The sequence below is a fragment of the Prenolepis imparis genome, unplaced genomic scaffold, assembly GCF_030444845.1.
Source record: "Prenolepis imparis isolate NDT839.2.m4 unplaced genomic scaffold, iyPreImpa1.0 SCAF_4, whole genome shotgun sequence".
In the NCBI taxonomy this organism is placed as follows: domain Eukaryota; kingdom Metazoa; phylum Arthropoda; class Insecta; order Hymenoptera; family Formicidae; genus Prenolepis; species Prenolepis imparis.
Genome location: NW_028141162.1, coordinates 18998041 through 19011804, shown reverse-complemented (window position 1 = coordinate 19011804; position 13764 = coordinate 18998041). Strand labels below are relative to the sequence as shown.

The 13764-nt window shown below is 37.7% G+C and overlaps 1 pseudogene; it reads left to right on the top strand.

The window, feature by feature from the left end:
• The first annotated feature begins 62 nt into the window (after window positions 1-62).
• On the top strand, window positions 63-1955 carry LOC145935236 (hormone-sensitive lipase-like; annotated as a pseudogene).
• The last annotated feature ends 11809 nt before the right edge of the window (window positions 1956-13764 follow it).

Genomic DNA, 13764 nt, shown 5'->3' with positions numbered 1-13764 from the left:
ATGTTGCTTGTCTGTGTCGCGATGCTGCGACAATGCTTCGTTCTATACGTCTTTTTGTGGTTATGTTGCCCTCGGCCTTGCCACTTTCTGCGAGTATCCGGCTCGAAGGACCAATGTTTTGAATAACGTTGACTCGCTTTTTATTGGAATGTAACCTTTAATATGGAAGGCAAGGCTCTTTACAGTATTTTTCCAATGGTCGTATTACAATATATTTGCCCATGCGTTCGCGGCTGTAGCCAGAGCGGAAGAGAGTCGAGAGAGCGAGAGAGGCGCTTCATTCGCTCACGCCAGCGCCGAAACCCAGCGCGCCACCAGTCATGCGCTAAGGCGACATTCTCTCAAACAATCTTCGATATGCCTATATAATGTATATAATAGCAGATTTGATTATTCGATACGGTAAATACTTGGGAATTTTAATGATTTATTTTTTGACAGGTGATTCCGCAGGTGGTATCTTACAATTGGAAGTCACCTTAAAATGCCTGCAGTTAAATATAAGGAAACCGGATGGTGTTTTTATGGCTTATTCACCGGTGATCATCGACTTTATTCCGTCGCTATCCTATGTGCTCTTCCTCACCGATCCGTTCTTATTGCTCGGAATTATAATACGAATCTTAAAGACTTACGTGGGGCCTGATAATGAAAAACTTACAAGGTAAAACTTCAGTTAAAATTATTATTATAATCTTTTTTCAATCAAAGTATTTTTTTATATGATGAAAATCGAAGTATGATGAAAAATGTTTTATTAAAAAAATATAACGAAGATCAATCGTTTCTATACTCTCTGATGTATCGCATATATATATTTTTTATTGTGAAAACGTTGTACAATTCACATAAATACAATTTATTCCGCAGGAAACATGAAAATGAAGAATGGACCAAATTGGATACAGAGTTTTCTGCGGAAATGAATAACAATGACAACGCGAGAAAATTAGTATCTCTTCCATCTGATTCGACATTAAATTCTGTCAATTTAAGAGAAGTCGATGGTATATATATACAAATCAATTACATACATATCCCTATAATAAATAAATAAATAAATAAATAAATATATATATATATATATATATATAAGATTTGTTTATATCTACTTCGCTTTTAAGAAGATTTCCTAATGCAATAATTACTATAAAGATCCAAAAGTGCAAGTTCAGTCCCGAGAATATATTACAAATTTTTAAATATATACAGAATATTCAGCTTCGCTTTAGTTTTGTCTATTTCGCCTATAAGGAAAAAAATGCAGTGTCAACAGAAATGATAATATTTTAGGACAAAGTAACAATTCTCTGTTTGGATGGTTCCTCAATCGAAGAAACAATAGAAATGTTAGGCAGCTTGATACAAAGAATGCGAAAACTCCTTCGGAGGAATTTATATTTACAATACCGAAGGATCCGCTCATGAATGTTTATCTTGCATCAAACAATATGTTAGTCCATTTTCCGCCTATGAAGATAATGGTACGTGATTTTGACGATGCAAAATGTGATGCGTTCTGTTCGCTATTGAGATTGAATATTTCGGAACATCTCATACATATAATAAATTTGTTTTTAGACAACACAGTTTGATCCTTGTCTCAATGATTGCGTCATGTTTGCGAGAAAGCTTCGATCTCTCGGCAACAAAGTTACGCTGGATATATTGCCGGATCTGCCGCATGGATTTTTAAATTTAATAAATGTAAAATTGTTTTTGTGTGTCTCTCTTTATGTGAGTAAATCATCACACAGTACATCCACATTATTTCATTTTATTTTTGTCATGTTTAGGTTTCGAAAGAAGCAATGGAGGGCGTGAAACTCTCTGCTAGAAGAATAAAAGAGTCGCTAGAGCTATAACTGTGTAATATGAGAAAATATTTTCTATTAAGACATGTATATTAATATCATATATGTATATCATATAATTAATATCATTAATATCATTAATATCATATATATTAATATAAAATAAACGTTCTTTAATATCGCATTTATACAGCGAATATAATTATCTCTAGATGCAATCAAGTATTTACGATATCATTTTCAACGACTTAACTATTGATAATGTTTTATGGTTTACATATATTATATTAATTTATTTATATATTAAACAGGAAAAAGAGATTTTTTTAATACTCACAAATAATATATGATTGCATTTATTAATATTAGCAAAAGATAGCTTAAATATATTTTTTATAAACAAATAATTTTATATATATTTTAACAATAATAGTGTAGTAGTAAGCATATCGTGAAAGATCGAAATAGTTTGGAAGATACCTAATGTATCTTGATAAATTATCACGTTAAAATAAAATATTTTTGCATTCTTCTATCTTGTTTATTTATTAATATTTAATTTGTGACGCCGATTAATTGTTTTCGTCACTATAAGTCACGAATTGCACTCTTAAGGAAATATTATATATAGCATTAGACTTTGCAAATATTAATTTTATTTCATAAATTTTCTTGAATTTTCTCAAATGTTTGTAATTTTAAAATACTGCGAAGATTTTTGAAATTTTGAGATGTAATAAATGACAAAGTTATTTATGACCTGCAATATTCAGATTGAAAAACTCTCAATCTTCAAAGGTAGACAAAGGAAAAACCTAGACAAAAGAATGCCTGGAATGCAACCATAGTTTCACCACTACTTTTTTTTTTACCTGTTGCACGTCCCAGATCTGGCCGCAGGTACGTCGGAGATAAAAGTTGTATTATACTAAGAGTTTGGGGTAGTGTGAGAATGAAAATACCGTTAACCATAGCGAATTGACCACGCAGAGCAAAGCAATTTGTTGGCTGACTTATAGAGAAAATATAAGAAAATTGTAATATTGTGAAAATTAAACTTTAGGCGAAAATTTTCATCAAAATTATACAACACGCAACTAATGCTCATAAGTCAAATTAATATCTTCATCATAAATTGCAAATAATTAATACAAAATATTTTTAAACTATTTAAACGGATGGTTAGGTTTGTCGTAAGGTTTTGCTATTATGGATAAAACTATGAATATTTTTTTCTTTGCGTTATATCTCTATGCAAAAAAAAAAAACTTTAAAATAATGTTAAAAATACAATTTTTAATAAAACGCGTGTGCTTCTTTTGGAATTATATTTTTAAAACCTTTGATATCAAATTTTAAAAAATATTAAACCGCTCGATTTTAATTTTATTTATTGTACAAATATAACATATATCTATTTATAGTTTAATTATGACTTGGTGTGTTGCGGGTTCCAAAACTGATATAAAACCTATACAGCCTCTAGGCATTTTCTTGTCCATATATTAACAGCATGTCAAACTTTCAATTCTCAACATGAATGAACACGTTCCATTGTCATTTCTCATCCTGTGCATCATCGACAAATAAAAGACTAAAATAAGAAAAGGTTTCTTTTTTCTGTATATTTGAAGATTTAAGGTTGATTCAGACTATACGGCACGGACCGTCACGTTCCGGCAACGGCACGTATCGACACCGACACGACAAAACATTAAAACATGCGTTTTAAATGAGACTGTCCACACTAACCGACATCGACCTGCACGTTCCGTTAACGGAACGTACCGGCATTGACCGACATTATCGCAAAGAATATTTTGACGGTCCGTGCCGGTCCGTATCGGTACGTGTCGGTGCTGGGTCTGCCAGTATGAATTAGATCAGGCCTGCGGCCGGGTTGCATTTCGGCGAATATAATATAATATAATATATATATATATATATATATATATATATATATATTATATACATATATATAATATAATATATAATCAAGGTTAATAATCAAAGTCCAATGCTCTCCTTCAAATTTTCTTTGTTTTAATATGGGATGTACCCATTTTCGTTTTTTTCTTTCTTTACTTTTTTTTACATCGGATTTATTTTCATCTAAAAGTAAGACTATAAGAGCCAATTCATCATCGCTGTGACTGCTGTAAAACTGACGGACGGATGACGGACGATTGCCGAAGCAGTCTGAATATATGCAAAAATTTGTCGTGTCGGTGTCGATACGTGCCGTTGCCGGAACGTGACGGTCCGTGCCGTATAGTCTGAATCAACCTTAATAAGTTTTCGGTCTGTATACTGAAAGTCATAACTTGTACCTTTGTCATTTTTTTTATATTTTGTATATAGTGCTATTTATCAAAATATTTTTACATATTGTGAAATTTTATTATTTTATATACTTTAAATATAGCATATATATGCCACGAATTACAGATATTTTAAAATATTTCCTTTGTCAACACATATATATGAACTATTCTCAAAGTTTAATTACTATTTTAAATTTTTTCTTTTTTTTAAATCTATACTGTAGTCGATAGGATGTCGATAGGAGAGATATATATATTCGATTCAAACTCTTAACTCTTTTCTAATTCTCAGAAATCGTATAAACTCTTTATTATTGTTACTCTTGTAAATTCTCAGAGAGAGAGAGACGCGCTCGACCGAGCGGTCGCCGTTTATAAACACTCGGTTAAAACGCTTATCCTTTCAAATGAAGCCAATCACGGCATGGCACGTTTCGTCAAAGGTATACAATAAAATCGAGGCAACGGACAGATAAGCATACACGAAAACACGACAATGACCCGACACGAAAATAATAACATAATACATATACTGGTGACTTATTCCACGGACATCCCGCTACGTCAGATACCGCCTACAGTTCGACCATTCTGACATTAGGCCGTCCCGGCCTAACATAGTCATCAATGACGCGAAGTACATCAAAACACTTATTTGTTGCATCTCAGACGAGTGCATGTCCGAGAAACTGACCATAATAATAATTTCACATATAAAGTAATAATTTATTGTCTTGGACCAATGACGCGCGCATCATACAAATAAAACGCCGAAATACGCGCGGCGCGTTTGTCAGCCCGAAGGGCATCCGCCAATATTCGCGTTGTCTGGACGGCGTCACGAACGACGTGCACTCCATTGTCGCCGCGTACATCTTGTCATGGGGGGATCCATCCCCTAATTCAAAAATTGAAAAATATTTCTTATTTCATCGATGAATAAAAGCCTTCCTGTCCGTAAATGACGTCTCACGCGGGCGCGAATACATCGGCCGCTCGCACCTCAACGGAACGCTCGCTACAAGGTCAGGCGCACCGTTTTCCGCCTGTGAGTCTCCGGGACAGCACGACTCGTACGTCTCACAAATTTCTTTCGCATCTTCTTCGTCAATATTGATCTGCCGCTCGTCATGCACGCTACTCGAATCGTCGATATTTTCGATCGTCATAATTTTGTTGACGGTACTCGTCTCCCCGACCGCTACTACCTTGACCGGTAAACATAATTCGGCCGGGACACTGCTGCTTTTAATTAGGCTGATTGGTGACCCTGAATCGATTACCGCGCCGTCCCTGCGATCGTAATTCGCGCGTCCGTCTATTGTCGAAATGCTTATGTCTAGCATATACGGTTCCGGGAACGCGACGCCCCCCGACGCAACCGTCAAAATCTCCGCCGACCCCTCCGACGGCCCCGTGCCCGTCGGGGACCCGCGCTTAGGACACCCCGCCGCTAAGTTCCCCGCCGCCCCGCAAATATAACACGCGCGCTCCGTCGGCGGCCGCTCGCACCGCGCCGCGACGTGCCCCGACTCACCGCACCGATAGCATCTCGCACGCATCCGCTCTGTCGTTCCGCCAACTTCCGCTTCCTTCCCGGCTCCTTGATTCCCCATCCGGCGCGACCCCTCGCCGGCAACCAGCCCTGCGCTGCCTCCTCTCCATCCCGATCCTACGGTCGATCCCATCCTCCTGTCCTCCCGTTCAACGACGATGCTCTCGAACGCCTGCATTAATTCCGCCTTCGACCGGAATCTCATAAGGCGCGCCTGATTCCGCAGCCGCACATCCGTGATGCCCTCGATGATGTAATCGAGGAGCTCGTCCTCAGCCACCGGGACACGATTCGCGAGGATCACCTTCTCGTGGCAGTATTCGCAGAACGGCTCGTTCCCTCTCCACACACGAGCCTCGAATTCCTTCCGGAGAACCAATTTGCCTGGGCGCAAATCGAACATTTGCCTCATCTCCTCTAAGAGTTCCTCGATACGTAATGTTAAATATTCGGTTCTCGAATAGAACCATGTCAATGCGTGTCCCCGCAGACGCGAGCCGATCAAAATCCTTGTCGCGTTCTCATCTAGTTGATACGTGTCTCTCAAAAGCTCGAGCTGACTTCTTTACCGCAGAATGTGTTGTCACTCGCGTCAAACTCCGGGACCAATTCTTTAATGCCCCTGACTCCACCGCCGAACACTCCCGTCGATGCATCCGACGAGTCGCGGGACAGCTCTCTCTCTCTTCTCAAAAGCGATCTTTTTCTCTCCCACAGCTCTTTTTCTCTCCGCAAAAGATTTAACTCCGCGCGCTCCAGGTCCTCCATACGCGGAACGCATCCTCGTTCCTCGCGCGCCGCCGCGATCCGTTCGCGATCCTCCAACCATGCGGGCGAGGCAGCTCCCTGCTCTCGCACCACCGCGGTCCGGTCTTCCTCGACCTCCACCGCACCAACACCTCGCGCGTCGTCAGAGGCCGACGTCCCGGCCGGGCGCGACGACTTCAGCTGTCTACTCAAGGCCATCCACACGCCCGAGCCGCCGTCGCCCATCCTTTGAATCAGCTCAGCCTTCGTTCCTCCAGTCGGCAGTCCCCTCGCACGCAGACCCTCCTTCAGTTCGGCCACCGTGAAACCACTGCCCCATAGCTCATTCATACTGCACTTCTCACAGCTGAGCGGTCGACACATACAGATTCACAATCCCACTTCTGATAACTGTAGTCGATAGGATGTCGATAGGAGAGATATATATATTCGATTCAAACTCTTAACTCTTTTCTAATTCTCAGAAATCATATAAACTCTTTATTATTGTTACTCTTCTAAATTCTCAGAGAGAGAGACGCGCTCGACCGAGCGGTCGCCGTTTATAAACATTTGGTTAAAACGCTTATCCTTTCAAATGAAGTCAATCACGGCATGGCACGTTTCGTCAAAGGTATACAATAAAATCGATTACAATAAAAACGGACAGATAAGCATACACGAAAACACGACAATGACCCGACACGAAAATAATAACATAATACATATACTGGTGACTTATTCCACGGACATCCCGCTACGTCAGATACCGCCTACAATACTTATTTAAAATATTTTGTTTTTTAATATTTAATAATAATTTAATGTAGGCAATTTTGATTAATAAATACGTATAAAACAAAATTTTGAATCTTACAAAATATATGTATATAACTAATAATAAATATATATTTCACAATTTTACAAATAATTTCAGTAGTAGAAGTATTACCTTTCGTTGAACAAAACAAAAAGCTGAAGCATAAAAATTACAAAAGAACGGAAGAATTGACGCAGTATGTTTAGAAAACATTTTGCGGACATCTCAGTCGAGAATTTTGTGAATGTTTGTTTCTCTTTCTCTTTGAAAAACTTTGAAGAAATCCGAATTGATTCAAACTGAACGTTGCACAATATAAATGTTATTGTTACATATGTGATAAAGTATCAAGCGCGAATGTTGGTAGCGCAGGCGCGAGCGGCGAGGAGCGTCGAGCGAGCGAGTCGGGGGTTTAGCTAGGGAGAGCGGGAGAAGGAGAGCTCTCTCGATTTCCAACCACGTAGCGATACACACGTTTCGGGAACTACTGTTCAAGTATCATTATTAGCCAAGTAAAGGATTATTCATCATGTAAAGAAAACGGAGTAATCTTTTTTATACCTGCAACAATTACCTCACTTCTCCCGACGAAGACTAGAATACACGACAGATGGCGACGAGGATGGGATCCTGTGATTGACGGCTAGTACAACGCTAATTCTGCTGGGATCATCTGCGTACGGTCGAACGAAAGGTTGCACTCATAAAAAAAAGGGAGAAGCACGTGAGTACATTAGCACGCAAAAGTTTCAAGAGAAGCAAGTAGAATTGTCGCAGCATGATGACAGAGACATCGGCTTCGTTGGTTCCGGTGGTACACGGAAATTTTGCAATAGAAACTTTTGATCCGAACGTGACAAATTGGAGACGGTGGTTAAGACGTTTCGAGGGGGCAGCTACAGTTTTTAAAGTTCCGGAGGCGCAAAAAGTTGCGTATTTATTACATTTTATCGGCTCTCTTTCTTTTGACTTAATTTGCGATAAAGTGGCTCCGGTGGACCCGTATACACAAACCTACGCTGTTCTAACGGCAAAGTTAGCGGAGTACTACGCACCCGCACCCCTCGAAATTGCAGAAAATTATCGGTTTCACCAGAGGAAGCAGGGAGAGAGCGAAACGGTGCAGCAATACGTTGCTGCGTTACATAAATTAAGTATAAATTGCAATTTTGGACAATATTTGCAGACTGCTCTAAGAAACCAGTTAGCTTTTGGATTGTTGAGTAAAAGAGCTCAATCACGGTTGCTTGAAACGAAGGACCTTACTTTTGAAAAGGCGGTGGAAATGGCAACATCCATGGAGTTATCAGAGAAGGACGTGGACCAAATTCAGGCTGGACCAGCAAATGTAATTTCGTTAAATCAAAAAGAAAAATTTTCAAATAAGAAGAACGAACGAGCTACAGCAAGGAAGAAGACACAAGGAAAGTCAAACGCGTTCGTAAATAAGAGGCGAAACGGTAACGTTTCGTGGGCACATTCCAGTGCCGATGTAAACATTACATGTTTCAGGTGCGGTGGCAAACATCTAGCGACTGTTTGTACTTTAGACAGGAATGTTGCTTGTAGAAATTGTGGTACAAAAGGTCATTTACAGAAAGTATGCAAAAGAAAAAGCAAAGTAGCGGCGAATGAATTGGGGGAGATTTTATCGACGCAGACGGAGCATAATAAGTTTCGTGAAAAATATTATACAGCGGTAATTTTAGGTGATAAGGAAGCACGTTTCGAAATTGATAGCGGAGCGGCCGTCACCATTGTAAGTAAATCGTTTGTTGGAATTTTTTGTCCTGGCGTGCGCGTCGAAAAATCGAACCTACAATTGGTTACTTTCTGTAAAACGACAATTCCAGTTGTCGGATTTGTTAAAGTTCAAGTACGGTATGGCAGTATGGTCAAAATGTTAAATATGTACATTGCAAATACAGATAGAGAACCATTATTAGGCCGCGAATGGATTAGGCAATTAAAAATTCAATTATCAGATACATTAAATACATTAAATACAGATTTACCTAAGGAAGTCGAGTTTTTATTACAACAATATAAAGAGGGTTTAGATCCAAATTCATCTAAAATAAAAAATATACAAGCTCGGTTAGCAATTAAAGAAAATTCGCGTCCGTGTTTTTTACGAGCTAGAAAAGTACCTTTCAAGTTAATGTCGTTGGTAGAAACAGAAATAGAAAGATTAGTTGAAATAGGTATACTTAAGAAAGTAAATTCCTCAGCATGGGCCACTCCTGTGGTACCAGTATTAAAAAAAGACGGAACAGTTCGTTTATGCGGAGATTTTAGTGTTACGTTAAATAAACACTTAGAAATAGATGAACATCCACTACCAACGATCGATGAATTGTTTTATGCGGTAGCCGGTGGAAACAAATTTTCTAAAATCGATTTAAAGCAAGCTTATTTGCAAATGGAGGTTCATCCGGATGATCAAGAGATGCTTACTATAAATACGCACCGAGGACTATACAAATGTACACGTTTGCTATACGGAATTGCGTCGGCGCCCGCGATTTGGCAGAGAGAGATAGAGAACGTTTTAAAAGATATTCCCGGAGTGGCAGTATTTTTAGATGATATTAAAGTTACGGGGTCAACAGATCAAATACATTTAGAAAGACTGAAACAAGTATTAGATAGATTAAGCGAGTACAATATACAAATTAATACAGAAAAGAGTGAATTTTTTAAGGACGGAATACATTACTGCGGACATTATATTGATAGAACGGGTATTCACAAAGATAAGGCAAAAATGGAAGCGATTGAAAACATGCCCCGCCCGAAAAATATTACAGAATTGCGTGCGTTTTTAGGATTAGTAAACTATTATGGTAGGTTCATACAAAATGCAAGTACAATTTTAAATCCACTATATAAATTACTTGAAGGTAGACAAAGTAAATCTTGTCCGCTCAATTGGAATAAGGTATGTGAAACAGCGTTCCATAAGGCAAAGAAAGAATTCATGAGCGAAAAGGTTTTAGCGCATTATAACCCGAAATTACCTTTAATAGTAGCGTGCGATGCGAGTGCGTACGGGGTGGGAGCGGTTCTCTCACAAAAACAGGCCGACGGGACAGAACGCGCAATTCAATATGCCTCTCAAACTCTATCGCGTACTCAAAGAAAATATTCCCAAATCGATAAAGAAGCTTACGCAATAATTTTTGCAATTAAAAAGTTCTATCAATACCTTTTCGGAAATCGTTTTGTATTATATACGGATCACCGTCCTTTAACGCAAATTTTCATGCCGGGAAAAGGGTTACCGGCACATTCCGCGTTAAGAATGCAACATTATGCAATTTTCTTGCAAGGGTTCAAATATGACGTCAAATACAGAAGTACGAAGCAACATGGTAATGCAGATGGGTTATCACGATTACCAATTACATATGAAGTGGAATACGAAAACGATGTAGTTGATAATTTCGAAATAAATGTTATAGAGTCTTTACCAATTATGCATTTTGAACTATCGGAAGAAACAAAAAAAGATAGGGAATTACAACCACTATATTTAGCATTACAAAAGGGTAACAGTATTAAACCAGGCGAACGATTCAATATTCCAATGGACGAATTTAGTTTTCAAAAAGGCGTTATTATGCGGGATTGCCGAGTAATAATCCCACAAAAACTTAGAAATAGAATTTTACAAGAATTACATTCCGAACACGCAGGCATTGTTAAAATGAAAGCGTTAGCAAGACAGTATGTGTGGTGGCCACGTATTGACCAGGACCTCGAAAAAGTAGCAAAAGATTGTGCAAATTGTAATTTGGTACGAAATAATCCACGTGAAATCAAAACATACAAATGGGAAGCAGCTAAATTCCCATTTCAGCGTGTACATATTGATTTTGCGGGGCCATTTATGGGCCATTATTTTTTTGTTTTGGTAGACGCTTTTTCGAAATGGCCCGAGGTTTATATTACAAAAGATTTAACGAGTAATACAACCATACAAAAATGCAGGCAAACATTCACTACATTCGGGATCCCGGAGATAATCGTTTCGGATAACGGACGACATTTCATATCAAATGAGTTTGCACGGTTCTTACGTTGTAATGGTATTACTCACAAAACGACAGCCCCGTTCCATCCGGCGACAAATGGGCAAGCGGAGCGTTTCGTTCAAACTTTAAAAATAGCGTTAAAGAAGAAGTTTCAAAATAATAGAGTACAGTTATTAGAATTACAAAAAGCGGTGCAAAGGATATTATTTCATTATAGAATAACACCGCATTTTGTCATAGGAATGTCGCCGGCTGAAAAGATATTCAATAGAAAATTGCGTACACGTTTATCGTTATTACTGCCGAGTGAAAAAAGTAACACAGATAACAGGGAAATATGTAATACGCGCGAGTTTCAAGTAGGAGAGAGAGTTGAATGTCGAAATTATTACGGATCTACTAAATGGAAGTTTGGAAAGATCGAAAAACGCATTGGACTATTACATTATATAATCCGAATGAATAATAACACCTGTTGGAAGCGACACATTGATCAAATACAAAGAGTCGGAAACGTCGCACAGGATCCCCAAATTTCGGAGAAATTATGGGACTACAATGCACCTGGAGAAACTGAAGTACCCGCAGAACAAAAAGATCAGGTTGAAATAAACCAACCACTAGTCCAAGGAGGCTCAATGAATGCAGATAAGGATCCTAGTAAGGAAAACACCCACATCACTGAAAGGAAGCGAAAGGAGAAGGGAGTTTCCGAACAAGAGACTCCGCGGAAATCTAAGCGAACTTGTGGTCCACCTAAACGTTACGGGAACCAGTAATGCGTTAATTTTTTTCTCCTTCGTTAAATTTTTTTGTTACTATTGTTTAATTTTTTTTTCCTTTTCTTTCTTTCCCCGTTTCATATACCGATATCTGCGAAAATTTTTTTCTTAGAGGGGAAGGAAAGTGTTACATATGTGATAAAGTATCAAGCGCGAATGTTGGTAGCGCAGGCGCGAGCGGCGAGGAGCGTCGAGCGAGCGAGTCGGGGGTTTAGCTAGGGAGAGCGGGAGAAGGAGAGCTCTCTCGATTTCCAACCACGTAGCGATACACACGTTTCGGGAACTACTGTTCAAGTATCATTATTAGCCAAGTAAAGGATTATTCATCATGTAAAGAAAACGGAGTAATCTTTTTTATACCTGCAACAATTACCTCACTTCTCCCGACGAAGACTAGAATACACGACAGTTATATATTTTAATTTTTTAAAATTATATTATGTATTTTTCCTCTATATTTTCTCGCATGCGACCAATCGCGGATCGCTATAAATGCTGTCATTTCACTTACGAAGTTCGCGATAGAAGATCATGAGATGATCAAGTATCAAACGATAATGACTGCATTCAATATCTGATACAAGATATTTTAAATATATTTTATTAAAGATACCCCGGATGCCAGAGATGGTGTGTGATAATATAATAATTCAATGATTTCGCACAACGTGTCGATCACCTTTCATGTCACAATTATTTCTTGCTCTTTATATAAAAAGCCATAAATTTATATAAATTATCAAGATTTTTTTAATACGCTGAAGAACTTACAAGAACTTTATAATATTTTCATTATTCTATTAATACTTTGATATCATTTAGAAAATCTATATATGTAAATAACTTTTTGAATAATTTTAAATAATAATTTTAATACAAAAAATTGTATTAAATTGAAGAGGGTCGAAAAAGTATCTATGATTTATAATTATAAAAAATCTTATCATAAATATGCATCACAACACTAGTTTTTATAGAAATAGCATTATAGATTACAAAAGAAGTCATTTACCTGTTATTTAAAAATTAAAAACTAATCAGTTTCGATAGAAGTGCATAAAAATCTGTTGTATAATTTTAAAAGAAATAGAGCTTTTTTAAATTATATAATATTAAATAAATAGATGACTGAGCAATTTTTATAATTATATTTTTACAGAAACAAAAGTAATCGTTAAAAAACTATTAACGGAAAAGAAATAAACTATATAAATAGCATAGAATTCGCTGCAAGTAAAAAATGCAGTTAGTTTAAGACATAGATAATCCACAATGCAAACAAATTGACGAGACCAAAGAATAAAGATTCCCTTTAACAAAAAAGGTGAGTGTAGCCAAAATATCTAAAGTAGGGTCAAGAAGGGACCAAAAAACGTTGTGGACGCTTGAATGAGAGAGAAAAGAAATATATATTTTAACTTTATCTTTTACAACAGGGTAGTTAAATTAATCGACACTAGCCAATGAATTTGTCTAAGCTATGACTTTATCGACCATATGGTTGTGGTCTTTATAAAGTACAACTTGAAATTATTAATTACAAATTTTTCTTAAGTGAGAAAAATATTGGTCCGAAAGTCGCTGAATCGGGAATCGAACCCGAGTCTTTCGCTTGCCGGGCGACTGCTCTTACCTCTAAGCTATTCAGACCCTTCGAAACAATACTTTTCTCTTTTTGCTTTTAT